The sequence below is a fragment of the Bidens hawaiensis genome, unplaced genomic scaffold (assembly GCF_021521415.1).
Source record: "Bidens hawaiensis isolate Kalapana, Puna unplaced genomic scaffold, B.hawaiensis_p1.1 tig00030159_1, whole genome shotgun sequence".
In the NCBI taxonomy this organism is placed as follows: Eukaryota; Viridiplantae; Streptophyta; class Magnoliopsida; order Asterales; family Asteraceae; genus Bidens; species Bidens hawaiensis.
The window spans coordinates 134,606-149,496 of NW_027495003.1; positions in this window are offsets into that span (position 1 = coordinate 134,606).

Below are 14,891 nucleotides of genomic sequence, written 5' to 3' on the forward strand. Positions count from 1 at the left end.
TAGTCAATTCGTCATAACAAACCACTAGTTCGTTATAACGAATTAGGCTATTTAATGAATGACATTATAAATTATTATATATTAATATTTTAATTGTTATAAATTATAATTTATATTAATATTTTTTATTAATCATTTTACTAAATCTCGGGTTTATTTATTATCAGTTATGGCTGATAATATGGATCAAGATCCTCCTGTTCTTGAGCCACAACAACAACAACAAGAATAAGATCTTCCACTGCTCCAGTATGACAAAAGGCATTACATTTGTGCTTTTGTTGGTACAAACATTGCTGACGACGATATTTTGGGGGAGATGCTGGCTTTCATCCGTCTCTCACGCATCAACTATGATGTCATAATTAATCCTGAGGTTCGGTTCAGCATTATCCGTCAGTTCTGAAATACTGCTAGACATATGGAGACGGAAAATCACATTGCTGCTGAAGTGAATGAAAGAACGGTTGTGATATTAACTGAGGATATCTAGCGGATGTTGAGGTTTGGATATACTATGGATGTCTCGAGTGAGTTCCACAAGGAGTTTATTAGAGGGTTATTTGGCCGATTATTCTTTTCTGGTAATCTTGAGATGTACATGTATAACAAGGCATACTTGTGTCCCACATACAAGTATTTACTACATGTTCTTATACATTGCCTTGGTGGACGGAAAGGTGGTTTTGATGAATGTCGTATCATGCTTCAATCGGCATTCGTCGCGTTAATTCTGAATAAACCTTTCAACTTTTCTGAGATGATCTTGTATCATCTCAAAGAAAATTGTCTTGTAGAGAAACAACGCAAAAAATTCTTAATGTATCCTCGATTTATCCAACTGTTTGTTCAAGATGCGATTTGTGACTTGGTGATCAATCCTACACTCCACAATGATGTATTAAAGTTGGAACATATGAAAGCGGATACAATGAGGAGGATCAAGCTGTATCGTCAAGATCCTTCACCAAGATTCAAGCGCTTGATTGGTCATGCATCCAATCCTGATTATATATGTCCTTCTAATGATCTCTAGATCCATGATGATTCGGATTCTGAGCGTGAAGAAGGTCAAGGTGGGAACAATGATGATGATGGTGACGATGGTGATGAAGGTGGAGATGATCACCAACGTCGTGTTGAGGTTGAGGCAGCTGCTGTTGAAGCTGCTCAACGCAAACGAAGAGGGAAAGAGGTGGCTGGTGAAGGGTCATCTAAACGTAGGGTGACTGCTGGTGCTGGTATTTCTTTTTGAGTTCAGCCTCCAGGGTCGTCTATTATTCAAAGACCGGTGGTGCCGCTTACTACTAGCACCCCAGAACTCAGATTGACGACCACACTTACATATGATCCTAGGCTTGACATGATTCCACAATCTGTTTTATCTACATTTCCAAGGCCTACGACTGCAACATCGGTGATTTCACCAACACTGACGATGATGCCACCAACACATATGGATATTTCTTTTATGCGGTTGAATCGTCCTCAAGGTCCTGTCCAGCCGATCCCTCCACGTTTCATGTTATGTCACAGGATCAACAGATGAATATGCTTTTGAGCTTGCTTCACCTTTATGAAAATCAAATGGCAGTTGACTGTTTGACTCAAGATCATATGATGGACAATCAAAGAAAGCTGTTGAGCTATGTCTCTTTTTGCCAAAAAAGAGACCAAAGCCCTTCGTGAGATTGTTACGTCTCAGGGGGTGAAGATAAAAGAGCAAGAGGACATGAGTCTACAGCTTACATGTAAAAGAGATGAATTAAAGAAGCTCAGAAATGACGATGAAGATCCAGATGAGTCAGGTGCAGGGGGAAGTGAGACGAAACAAACTCATGGCTCATCCTCTGGTGCAGGTACGAGCAGGGTTGCTGGTACTGTTGACAAACAGTTGGTTGTTTATCAAGACTCGACGAATGCTAAGCCAATAGAGTCGATAAAGGCTAATACTGTTATATTTATTGATGGTGAGGGGGTGATCAGAAGCATTGTGAATGCTGATGAAATAGAAGTGGGACAGTTTGTCGAACGGTCCTTAACTCGAGAACAGATCTCTATACTGCTGGGTTTGAATGAAGATGAGCTGAACGTGCTAGAGACCGAGAATTATGTGGAGGTTGAGAATGACGAGGAAATTTGGAATGATCCAACGATCCAAATGAACACGTCATTTATTTATGAAGATGTGGAGGTCGAGATTGAGGACGTGATGGCTGAGAAATACCTGATCTATTTCAACGATCATACGTTGATCGGGGTGCTCCTGTATTTACTGAAGAAAACATCAAAGCAGCCGAATATCAGTTGGAGAAAGTCTCTAAGGGCAAGAAAGTTGACACAAGGTTGGATTCGAAGCCTGATCCATCTGTTGATGATATTCAAGGATGGTTTGCATATAGAGACAAGAGAGCATGTAAGATTACTGATGCATACAGGTATGTTGATAAAGAGTTGAAAGTGGAAGCTGTTGCTCGTGCTCAATCCAATCCGATGACTTCTTTTAAAGCCGTGTCTAAAGTAAGAGGTGATATTATCTCATGGCTTTACGATTATGATTAAAGTCTTGTATTATCAAATGGGAGAACGGCGTACAGTACTATGAAAACATTACTGACATTCTCTCATTACTGCGTTGGGATGTTCGTACCCTCGCGTGTCGACCTTTCATAAACCGTGGTGGAAATCACCAAGCAAATTGGTTCCATCAACATTTGCTTTTCAAGGTGAACCACGGGTTTACGTTCTTTAAGCCGTAGATTCCTACCCGTAAACGTATTGACAAGATTGATCCAAGAACGGGTTGGAGGAAGCTCATGCTTAAAGTAAAACCGCCAAAGACGATGAAGTGTGTACCAGTCAAGATGCTTAATCAACATATGTATTTATCTTTCAACCGTTGGTATTATGACAATCGTACTGACGAGGCCATTATTGTTTTGGGAAAGGGTTTAAAGACCGAGCTGATTAAGATTATTGATCCAATGTGGCTCGTGAATTTGACTCAGACTGAAAATGACGTGCTCTTCAAGAATAAGATATTGATAGAGCGTCGGGAAGACTATGACCGAGCAATGCAGTTTAAACGAGTTGTTCGTGTATGTCGGGAGCATGGAATTCAGTTCTCGGGACTGGCAGACGAAGCGCTTCAAATAAGTTAAAGGCAAAGAGCTCAAGACGAGGGGGTGTCTGTTAGTGCACGGTTTTGCATCTCGAGTCTTTGTATTTCTCCTTTTTTTATTTATTAATGAAAAGTTATTAATATTAAGTCTAGTTCGTTAATGTATGTCTAGTTCGTTAAGGATGTTTAACGAACTAGACTTTTAAGTTATTGATTCTCCCATTCGTTAAAGATGTTTAACGAATGGGATGTAGTTCGTGATGTTTATTCTCATTCGTCATGGAATGTTGACGAATGGGGCATAACGAATCGGTTGATTTGTTATGTCTTGTTTATTGATATGTAATGTAATGAAGTGGATGCTAATTCGTTACGGCATGTGTAACGAATTAGATCCATCTTCTATTTATAGAGGTTCATACCTCTGTTTATTTTAATTTTTGAGGATTAAAGTAACAACACTCTGTCTGATTCTCTCTAGATCAAAACTTCGTTTAATCTATACATAATATACCTATTACAAAATATATATAACATATATAATCTATAATCGTATTAAGAGTAATCAATGAACTAGATCCGAATAATAGTATTAACGTATCTTAGATCTATAGATCTAAGGTTCTATCAAAAATAGTTCGAGTGAGACAAACAACGCGAAAACGAACGTTTTTCGGCTTAATTTTGCAAAACAAAGAAAAACATGTTAGATGGTTAAAAACCCAAAATATTTTCACGGATTGCTTAAAACATGTCATATAAGTGCTCTGTAAATCTTTTTTCGGATAGACAAACGCTACAATGCTCGTTTTGATGTTAACGATTACGTTTAAACTCAAAGCGTATCGTATCTGTTGAATTTTATAAAAATATTTTCAGAATTTTAAACTTAGCTATTTATTTATAAAAATCATCTTAAGTGTTATAATTAACCGATAATTAACCAGTTTATAACACACGATTCCTGAAAAATCCGATATTTTTTTTGATTGATAACAATACCATAAAATAATCCCTGTGAAATTCCCATAACCTAATTCTTTGGCCAAAAAATCATTTTGTGTATTTTTCGGCTGTTAAAACCCAATTAAAACGCAAATGCACAAACTGTACTTAAACATCCCCAATGATCTCAAATTTTATCAGTGATATTAACATCACATTTCTGAGTTCCAAACCAAAGTTCATAATTTTTCAAGAAGTTTAGATATTTTTCATAATAAATCTCTAATAAATGGTAATAAATTCGCCAAATATTATCCTTTTTATTTAAAAATATTATCAAATTTGAACAGGGACTCATAACTTGATCCCTAATATTCTTGAAAGGTTTCAGAAACTAAAAAAACAAAAGCATGTCACAATCGAAGCACAAACAACCCCTAAACAATTAAACCGGTAAACCTTGTCGGATTTCCGATCGGCTAAGCTCTCTGTTCGAGTTTTAGGGTCCTTGGTCACAAAGTCAATGTATCTACAAATCATAAAACATAAAATCAAGCATAAATCATCAATCATCAAGCCTTGTTAATTAGGGTTTCAGTTAGGGTTTCAAACCAAACTTTTAATCCGTAAAAGCATTATATCAACGTTCTAATTCGTGTTTTTGGTCTAAAGTCCATATGTTCCTGGGTTGTAATTGTAATAAGCAAAAATTAAAACTCATTTTTGATATATCTAAATACTGAGAGTTAATAAACTGATAAGTCTTGTCCCAAACAAAATAGTCTAAGTAACAAGTTATATACTGTGTAAAAGAAACATAGGAAACACAAATAAAAGAAAATCGGATGGTGTCTCAATCGAAACAAACACACTCATATACCAAAATAGACACTTATACTACTATCTAACTGGTATATTTTCGTGAAGAGTAAATATCCAAAAGCGTCATATGGAATTCAAACCGACCTTCCGATCACACTATACCTTTTCTGGTAAGCCGACATGAACGTAAACAGCAAAAGAGTACCTTTGTTCACTCTCTCTAATCCATAGCCAGCCCGACCACCACCTCTGAACCACGATGATCGAGGTCACAACACAACCGACGTTAACCGACAACCCTTCATTCGTGTCTAACATAAGGTAACCACTTAATTATGTTTACTTACATGTGTGTGTATATACACACATACTCATATAGGATTACTTATGATTCTACTAAAATTTTCCGACGATACTTCGCAATCATCGGCGAACCAAAAACAAACTAAAACATCAACAACATAACCACGCTATCTTTATTCACCTTGTTAGTAACTTTTTATCACTTCGCCACCTCTCGTAGGACTCAAAACGGTTTTCCGGCCAACCCAACCATTTTCCGGCGAAGTAAAGATGAAGAAAGAGTAATAGCAAGGTTACTTTATAATCTTGTTTCAGCTTTAAAATAAATCCAACCTTGATTAAATTGGTTAAACACATAGCATAATGAATTCATGATCTGGTGTTCTAGCGTACTCCTTGCTGCCTCTTCATTTTATTTTTATTTTCAACTATTCAAGTTAAATATAATGATTAAACCACTTTAGTAAGTAAACTATTTCAAGAAAATTAATATTAGTTTATTCAGTTTCTCCCATAAGTTATGAACCATGATTTTTTTTAAAACTATTAAATGAAGCAGCTGATTCTGTAAGTTTATGAACTCCTTTCAAAAATAAAAATGTTATTAACAATATTATTTTACAAATAAACCCTTCCCGTTAAATCAAAATTTCAATATCGAAAAGTAATACATAATTATGATTTTAAAAATATAAGAAGATTAATAAACTAGTTCATCTTTAATTGAAATATATATATATATATATATATATATATATATATATATATATATATATATTAGTTTATTTAAACTTGATGGTTTACAACTACCATATATTTTCATTTCCAGAAAGCTAGTTCAATACAAAGTTTAAATATTATGTTATTCTAATAGAAAATGTATACAACTTGTACGTAGATCTTTGCAACCTATTTAATACACATCGGTAATACTGAAACATTAAAGGTACGGATCCTTACCCTCACTTCTTCCTTCATACTCTATTGTTTTAAACCCATTAATAATTTCATATACATTGGAAACTCATCATGTCTTTTTATATTTGATTCATTTAAATTACTGTTGATTTCCTATTTTGACTATGACATTGAATTTACCTTGACGGCATGCGATATTATTATGTTTACTTATACTCATTATCGCATGTTCTGATATATGTTACAAAAATATATTTTCTATGTGTAATGTTAATAAGACCATTGTATTCCGATACCCTGAGTTTCGCTTCTCGTGGAGTGTCCCACGAGCATGTTGTTGCGGCATCGACAACATGTGCACCAACCGTGACGGTGAGATCAGTTCACGGCGTCTCTTAAGTACAAGTGTGGTACATATGGCTATTAGGAGGCGTATGGATCGATCCTAGGATTAATATTAAGGATATGGATAGCGGGTATGCCAACTCGCCATCTCGTGTGATAAATATGCAGGAGTAGCTACCAATATATTGTCACGTTTTATGTTTATTCATTGGTACTTCCGTATGATACGATTTAATTTATTTAATAAGGTTATTTTGCATCGTATCGCTTACCGTAAGTTCAATCTAAATTACGTTCATTAAATCATTAATTGTTTGAGCCTATTATTCTGTACTGAGCATTTGGCTCATTCCGTTAACTTTTTGTATACAGGTTAACAGGTTACTTTGGGCGGGATTAAGAGCGAGGAATAAAACATCAGGATCTTAATAAAATATTTTTTAACCGTACTAGTGTGTAAATTAACCTTAAGTTTTCCTTGTCTAATGTATTATGCCTTTGACAAGTAAATATTTAAAATTTTTCCTTTTGTTCAGAAACCATGTTATTGTGACACGTTAGCCCATCCGGGCCGGGGTGTTACAGTAATCATTTTTAAGATCAAAACATGATTTTAGGTCATTTTAATAGGTTTTGTATGGTTAAGTATGATTATCACTAATTAAGACATGTTTATAGGACTACAACTTGATTAAAACATGATTAAAATCAATAAACATTTAATGGTCAACCTCAATTTTTTGGCTGTGCTAAGAAGGAATACTGCTGCTTTTATTATGTTTTGGTAAAAATTGTGATATAGATCAAGTTACATATAATATATACAACACAATATCTAAGGGGTTAATACCCATGGTAGGTGGCCGTAAAAAGGGAGGGGCTTCTAGGCCCCTCCTTTTACATTTAATTCCTCGTTGCTTGCCTGAGGTATGATCTTGGTTCAAAGTTTAGTTTCGGTTTGGTTTTTCGGGAGAAAAATAGTTCAAGTGCGACAAACAACGCCAAAACGAATGTTTTTCGGCTTAATTTTGCAAAAATGAAAAAACATATTAGATGGTTATAAAATCCAAAATATTTTCCCATATTGGTTAAAACATGTCATATAAGTGTTCTATAAATCTTTTTCGGATTGACGGACGCTACAATGCTCGTTTTTATGTTAACGATTGCGTTTAAACTCAAAGCGTATCGTATCTATTAAATTTTATACAAATATTTTCAACATTTTTACACATAGCTATTTATTTATAAAAATCATTTTTAAGTGTTATAAATAACCGATAATTAACCCGTTTATAACAAACGATTCTTGAAATCTGATATTTTTTTGAGTGATAACAATACCGTAAAATAATCCCTGTTAAATTTCCATAACCTAATTCTTTGGCCAAAATATCCTTTTGCGCATTTTTCGGCTGTTAAAACCCGGTTAAAACGCAAATGTACAAACTGTACTTAAACATCTCCAATGATCCCAAATTTTATCAGTGATATTAGCATCACATTTCTGAGTTCCAAACCAAAGTTCATAATTTTTCGAAGTTTAGATATTTTTCATAATAAAACTCAAATAAACGGTAATAAATTCGCCAAATATTCACCTTTTATTGAAAAAAATTACCAAATTTGAACAGGGTCTCATAACTTGATCCTTAATATTCCTAAAAGGTTTCAAAAACTAAAAAAAAGCATGTTACAATCGAAGCACAAACAACCCCTAAATCTAACATCCCGACATTTCTAAAATAATATTAGTTATATTATATATTGTCAGTGAGAAAGTTTACTCCGGTTAATGGGAAATAATTAAATAAGTAGGAGTTAGTATGGGTCGGGCTAGTGTTGGGTAATGGATATGGGTTATGGACTTGGGATAGAAGGAAGAGACCATGGGCTTAAGCCCATGATCCATAATTATATAAACCTTAAATTCTCATTTTATAATTTTTTCACACATATTCCATACACCACCAAAACACACACTTAGCTCTCTCTCATCCTACTTTCTCTCTCTAGCCGAAACCAAGAAGAAGAATCGATCCCGACCTGAGGTAATGATAGTATGATATTGTAGAGATCCAAACCCGTTAGATGTAGTCAAGAAACAATGAGCCGACACCTTTAAACCGTTGAAGTCATGAGATCCGGGTGGAATCGGGTATAAACCGAACCTAAGATGAGCTTAGAGATCACCCTAGCTCAGATCTAGATCGAACGGGACGAAAAACGGTGAAGATGGTGGTGAAACGAGCGAGATCTCGCTTTTCTGACAAGATCCCGGTTTTCTGGCGAAGGCGGCGCGGGAGTCGGCTGGTAGGAGGTTAGGGTTTATGTCAGAGAATGTTCTGACATTCTCTGACCTAAACCTAATTCGTTAGCGGGATCTTAACGAATGGATCTTGATTCTTAGCGGAAGTTTGACGAACAAGCCTTAGTTCCTTATGTCAATTCGTTAAGGAAATGATGACAAACTAGTCCAATTTGTTAAGCAGTTCGTTAAGGGAGAACTGACGAATGAACCCCCAGTTCGTTAAGGGTTCAGTTCGTTATAAAGTTCCAATTCGTTATGAAAGGTGACGAACTAGTATAACGAATCAGCTAAGGAAAGATAACGAATATGTTCATGTGCTAGATAACGAATTAGACTGTGATCTGATAACGAATTAGCCTGTGATCTGATAACGAATTAGGCTTAATTCGTTATAGAAAATGTGATGGTGAATAAAATAATAATTTAAAATCTTAATGAAAAATATGTTAAGACAGTTAATAGAAATAAAATGTTTCCAAGCTTACCTGGCAGCTAGACCCCAGCCAGGGGCTCTGCCCCTTGGACCCGGCTAGGGACTGCCACCCCTAGACCCGGCTGCCAGGGTCGCTTCCCCTGGACCCCCGTCCGTTGAGGGATATAATTCAACTAGAAATACGGTGAGTAGTGATAGTTAATTGATACATGTAATTATTATATAGTTAGCCGTGCACAGCTCAAGAAGGGAATAACCATAAACAGTGAACGTAACTGAGTTCAGGGGAGTTTCTAGCCCCACTTCCTTGTATGTTTTTGGGGCTGTGTGCATACTCGATGTGAAGTGTGAATACACTTACCTTAAGTGGTAAGTGTATGCTATAATGTTAATGTGACACTCGTCAATTTCAGATTAACTCCGTTAATCCGAACTCCGTTAATTCAAACTTAATATCATACGAACCATAACGCATATCTCATTACATTTAAACTAGGGTTTAGATGACGCATGACAATCACTACACAAGTAGTCTTTCGGAATTTCACCGAAACACACACGAGTCGACTCAAACCGTTGGTGAACAAACAATAAATATCATGAACATGTATTTGATATTTAAGGTGTTAAGCTTATGTGTTACTTGGTAATTATGTGTATAAAGTTTACTATAAATTATATAGACAAATGTGTGCTAGAAATTGGTTAATTAGAAGATTAGAGGGGCTAAGTTTAATATAATTGATATTAATCAGATTATTACATAACCCTAATCCTCCTCCCTCCCAATACGATCGTCTCTTTCCCCCTCCCTCCTCTTGGCAGCCGTGAACACCCACACACACATACAATCTCCTTACAAGCTTGTTTGAAGAATTAAAGTGCTAGCTAGGTAAATTACATCCTCTCTAGTTTATTTCATTGAGTTAATTGCATGATTAATCATAATAAACATAAACCCTAGATGTTAAAATCATTTATTGTTGATAGATTATGAATCTGGGTTGCTTGCATGGTTAATTGTTCATAGGATGATAGTTGTTGAGTTTTGACGAAAACTGATGCTGGACAGATTATTGAATTCGTGTTTGGATGGCTGTAACTCGATGTTAATTACATGTTTTGATGCGATTGTTGATTCTACAATATACTAGGTCGAGTCTAGTTTCTGAAAAATCTGAGTTTGTAATTTTTGGACGGATAAAAGTTAGTTTTTATGTTTTTACAAAACTGTTGTGCAAGGCTGATTCTGGAGACCTGCTGTTAGGCTATTTTGAAATTAGCATATCTCATAAACGACAGGACCAAACGGGTTGGTTTCACTTCTGGAAGTTAATATTTTGAGTTAGGAATCTAACCCAATTGGTCTTGTATTAATTGGATTTGTCATTTAATGGGAATAGCAAATAACATTATGTTGCGCATGATAATGATTGCTGTGTGCTTGCTGTGATGTTTTAATCATTGTGATAAAACCGAAGATCATAAAAATATAATAAAACTATTTTTAGAGACCTAAATCAATTATGTTTCTGTGATGATTTTTGGTGATTTATTGGACATGTTAGGATATGTTAAATAGATTAATCTTGTCGAGTGAAAATCTGCCTGGACAATTTAACTGTTGTATTACTTGAATTGTCATGAAAAGTGCATAACTGATCGATGTTTGCTACGTTTTGACCAAATTGCCCTTGTGGGGGATAATTGCTAGTAATTTACAATTTTAATACGTGACACTTAAGTACTTTTTCACACATGTAACATATCACCAACGTGTTTGTTGAGTCGCACTTATTTCACAAATGGAACACGAAACGCATCTCATGCATAAGTTGTATGTGTCGAGTCTAGGGACTCACTTTTAGTTTAAATACTTAGAAAATCTCATTTTTGTTGTTAGGCACTAATGAGGATTTTCTGTGACGCACACCTCTCTCGGATTCTTTTTGATTTTTCTTCGCAAACAGTGAGTTTCACGTCCCCCTTTTACTCTTTTTAAACGCTTTTATTTGGGGGAGATAACATACTCCAACGCTGTAGATTTTGTTTAGTTTTTATATATCACTTGTAAGGCTAAGTGGCAAACAAACCAACTAAAGTCCTTCATAACATCGAACTGGTTAATATTTGGATAATAGCGAGTCACTGTTGAGTAGTACTACTGGGTTTGATAAACCCCACCCAACTCTAAACTCGACTGTAGGTCGAGTGGGTGTAATCTTGGCTAACACACTACCATGGTCGTTGTTGACATGGTGGCAAGGCAATTGATAAACAGTCAGCTTTGGTGTCGAACACTTAGTAATACATGCTTGATAGGTTAGCTACCTATTAATATATAATTGACTTAACACTATCTGGTAACGCAAAACATAAACGCAAACGCAAACGCTTTATTTATATAAACTTGTGAACTCACCAACCCTGTGTTGACACTTTTAGTATGTTATTCTCAGGTAGCCGAGGCGGGCGCGCGGTATAGGAACATGCATTCGCTAAACACCTTCACTTGAAAACTTCTTTTAATTTTTATCTTATTAACTTGGGTTTTTAAGTCGTCCTGTGTGGCGCAAACTTTTTGGTTTATAAATTTACGCTTCCGCATTTTATTTAAGACTTGATGTCTTGTTGGTTTGAAAACTTTAAACATGGTGTTTGATTATAACTAATGATTCCGATCCTGTTAGTTCACACCCTCTGACGGTAAAACTTTATTAGTGGATTTTGAGGGTGTGACAGTTAATGTGATATATTTATATATGTTATGAATGGATGTCTGTTATTGCGTGAACAATCTTCGGATATTGCACGGGTAGACAGGGAAGGCAACGTTAGTCGGTGTGCGAACGATCTTCGAATATTGCGCGTACCGTCATTCGGGAATGATCCCCAAGTGGTTATTAGTGTGTGTAAATGTTGTGATGTGAATTGGTTATTATGTAAATGATGTAATAATATAAAGTGTGTTGTAGACAAGTAGTGGTAGGGCGTGATAGAAGTAGCAAGGATCTAGTAAGGGTGTTAGTAGCATGACGATAGTACGTGGTAGGGTAAGCCTATGCGTGACTTCGTTATTAAAGTGGCAAAGTGGCATAACGTTATTCGTTATTAAAGTGGCATAACATGATTCGTTATTAAAGTGGCATAACGTGATTCATTATTAAAGTGGCATTGCGGCATAACGTTATTCGTTATTAAAGTGGCTAAGCTGTAACGTGAGTAGGTTAGATAGTGGACTATGTGACTTCGAATACGTATATAATGCATGTAGTGGTTGTATGATGAGTTGCTTGATTAATTAGAACTCACTCAGCGTAGCTGACTTTTAGTATGCACGCAGGTGAGCAAACTAAAGAGTTAGCATGAGCATGGCACATGGCATGGATTGAGTGACTGGCATCTGAAGATGGAAGAAATGATGTTTTAAATATAATGTTTTGTGTTATTGTATCAAAGAAAAGATTTAATGTTTTGTAACGAATGATTGTTGTTTTATATTCCGTGAAAAGTTTTAATAAACTCTGAATTGTAGAACTGTGTTTATGAGTAACTCCGACGCTAAAGTAGGGCTACCGGGAACATGGCCTTACACTAAAGTGTGTTGTAGATATAAAGTGTAAATGATGTAATGATATAATGATATAAAGTGTGTTGTAGACAAGTAGTGGTAGGGCGTGATAGAAGTAGCAAGGATCTAGTAAGGGTGTTAGTAGCATGACGATAGTACGTGGTAGGGTAAGCCTATGCGTGACTTCGTTATTAAAGTGGCAAAGTGGCATAACGTTATTCGTTATTAAAGTGGCATAACATGATTCGTTATTAAAGTGGCATAACGTGATTCATTATTAAAGTGGCATTGCGGCATAACGTTATTCGTTATTAAAGTGGCTAAGCTGTAACGTGAGTAGGTTAGATAGTGGACTATGTGACTTCGAATACGTATATAATGCATGTAGTGGTTGTATGATGAGTTGCTTGATTAATTAGAACTCACTCAGCGTAGCTGACTTTTAGTATGCACGCAGGTGAGCAAACTAAAGAGTTAGCATGAGCATGGCACATGGCATGGATTGAGTGACTGGCATCTGAAGATGGAAGAAATGATGTTTTAAATATAATGTTTTGTGTTATTGTATCAAAGAAAAGATTTAATGTTTTGTAACGAATGATTGTTGTTTTATATTCCGTGAAAAGTTTTAATAAACTCTGAATTGTAGAACTGTGTTTATGAGTAACTCCGACGCTAAAGTAGGGCTACCGGGAACAGGGCCTTACACTAAATAATTAAACCGGTAATACCTTGTTGGTTTTCCGATTGGCTAAGCTCTCTGTTCGAGTTTTCGGGTCCTTGGTCACAAGGTCAATGTATCTACATATCATATAACATAAAACCAAGCATAAATAATCCATCATCAAGCCTTGTTAATTAGGGTTTTCAAACCAAACTGTTAATCTGTAAAAGCGTTATATCAATGTTCTAATCCGTGTTTTTTGTCTAAAATCCATATGTTCCTAGGTTGTAATCATGTTTAAGATCAAAACATGATTTTAGGTCATTTTAATAGGTTTTGTATGGTTAAACATGATTATCACTAATCAAGACATGTTTATAGGACTATAACTTGATTAAAACATGATTAAAATCTATAAACATTTAATGGTCTACCTCAGGTTTTTGGCTGTGCTAAGAAAGAATACTACTGATTTTATTATGTTTTCGTAAAAATTTTGATAAAGATCAAGTTACATATAATATATACAACAAAATATCTAAGGGGTTAACACCCATGGTAGGCGGCCACAAAAAGGGAGGGGCTTCTAGGCCCCTCATTTTACATTTAATTCCTCGTTTTACATTTAATTCCTCGGTTCTTCATGAGAAAAATAGTTCGAGTGCGACAAAAAGTGCGAAAATGAACGTTTTTCGGCTTAATTTTGCAAAATAATAAAAACATATTAGATGATTATAAAACCCAAAATATTTTCACGGGTTGCTTAACCATGTCATATAAGTGTTCTATAAATCTTTTTCGGATTGACGGACGCTACAATGCTCCTTTTGATGTTAACGATTGCGTTTAAACTCAAAGCATATCATTAAACGAAACCTTTTTCGTTTAAATGGTTTTATAAGTACTGGTGTCTTAATTTCCACATGTTAGCCACTATTCTATATATATCACTCATATTTGAACCCTCAGTATATATATTCGGGTCGTAATTAGTATCGGTCGGTTACTCGTTTAATCGCTACGAATTAACCGATTTGTCGTTTACTCGCTATGTAGTGAATAAGGTGTACCTCGTTTTGTCACGAATGTCACAAATCGGCAAACCACGGGTAGCCATCATACTGGTCTCTAAAAAACATAATATTCTCTGTCGGGAAATGGTCTTTGATGTTGACCCAACACCCCCGATCCCGGCTTTCTCAAGACGTGACAAGTGATCGGCTGCCACATTCTCGGCCCCCTTTATAACACGGATTTCTAAATCAAGCTCTTGAAGTAGTAGGATCCATCAGATAAGGCGAGGCTTAGCGTCCTGCTTGCTGAAGAGATAACGAATGGCAACATGATCCGTGTAGACGACAGTTTTGGACAGAACAAGACATGACCTAAACTTATCAAATGCAAATACCACAGCCAACAGCTCTTTCTCGGTAGTGGTGTAATTGTCATGTGCACTGT